This window comes from Pseudorasbora parva, chromosome 7 (genome assembly GCF_024679245.1).
Source record: "Pseudorasbora parva isolate DD20220531a chromosome 7, ASM2467924v1, whole genome shotgun sequence".
In the NCBI taxonomy this organism is placed as follows: domain Eukaryota; kingdom Metazoa; phylum Chordata; class Actinopteri; order Cypriniformes; family Gobionidae; genus Pseudorasbora; species Pseudorasbora parva.
In genome coordinates this window covers 30202242-30204016 of record NC_090178.1, presented here as the reverse complement: position 1 = coordinate 30204016, position 1775 = coordinate 30202242, and positions in this window count along the sequence as shown.

The window sequence follows — 1775 nt, the reverse complement described above, 5'->3', positions numbered from 1 at the left end:
TTTGGAGGGAGCTCAAACTCTGTGTTTCTCAGCAACAGGCCAGAAACCTGACTGATCTAGAGAAGATCTGTGTGGAGGAGTGGGCCAAAATCCCTCCTGCAGTGTGTGCAAACCTGGTGAAAACATTTGACCTCTGTAATTGCAAACAAAGGCTACTGTACCAAATATTAACATTGATTTTATCAGGTGTTCAAATAATTATTTGCAGTTGTATCATACAAATAAATAGTTAATGGTGCCCTAGAATGAGTTGAAACAATATGTTAAATTGTTCTCTAATATCTTCATAGAGGGTGTGTGGCTTATTTAAGGGCAAAGATTGTCCAGATACAGTTTTACAGGTCCATTTTCAACCCTATAAATTGTCCCTAAAGGATGTAATGCTCTGTTTTTGCCTTATTTGGAAGAGTCATGAATATTAATGTTGAGCTCTGCTCTGGTTGGCTTATTTCAGCAGCTCACAGCACACAGCAGTTCAGTAAAGCGGCTCGTGAGTCCTGACCATCCTGACAGAACACAGACCGACTGAATGACACTAAGCAGAACATCTCAAATGGAGATTGATAAAATGCAGCCTACTTGTTTATTTGGTGTTTTCAGATCATCCGCGAGAGCGAGAGAGAGCTTGTGTGCATGTGGTTGCAAGATTGTAAAATAAAAAAGTTAAAGGGGGGGTGAAACACTCAGTTTCAGTCAATCTCATGTCAATCTTGAGTACCTATAGAGTAGTATTGCATCCTTCATATCTCAGAAAAGTCTTTAGTTTTATTATATTTATAAAAGAAATATGGGGGAAAAAGCAGAGCGCCTGGAGGCGTATCGTGTGGGCGGAGCTAAAGAATGACGAGTACGCAAAGTGGTGACGTCCTCAAGCATGGAGAAACCCATGGCTATTGATCTCAGCTAATAGATATATGATCCAGAATCATTCGAAGGCAGAAATAAATTGAACAGGAGAAACAGCAACAGCAGGACGTCCATCTCTGTGGTATGTACTGTATTTAGTGGCCTGTCAACATTTGTGTGTCTTTACTCGCAGTTTATGAGGACTTGAAAATTGAAAAAAAGTGTTTGTTTAAATTGTTCAAATTGTTTAAAAAGTGGATAAAATTGTCACTTACTGCTTTCAGGAATACAGTTGTAATTGCCCCTTTCTTCAGTTTAAGATGCTGAGCGAAGCTTGCTTGAAATGAACCGAACAAACAAACGATCTTGAATTAAATTGTTGTGGTATCCGATTATAATAAACCTCAACCATGACTGTTGACATTTTTTATCTGTGAGGAGGGAATGAAAATTCCTCACATCTCCTGCACAGCCTGAACATGATGTGTGTCATGAGAGCCGTTTTTGCTACCCTCCAGTGTCGTTCGTTTTCCTGATGTTCTGATGATTGGTCTCCGTCAGTTCCGCCTGACAATGCATATTTTCGGACATTTGCAAATGTTGGGGGCATACATATACAAGATCCCCAACGCTTGTGTCACGGTTGGCCTTATGTTGAGAATCACTTATTTTTCTGTGGTGTTTTTCAAGCACGAGATTTACACAAGAAACAGGAGGCAATGTTTTGAGACTCAAAGTATGTGATGTCCATGTACTGAACTCTTATTTCACTATGGCAAGGTTCATTACATTTTTCAATCTAGGGCACCTTTAAAAAAAATCATACATTGTGATTTCTGGATTTTTTTTATTTAGATTATGACTCTCACTCTGGACATGCACCTACGATGACAATTTCAGAACCCTCCATGATTTCCATGCGGGAGAAC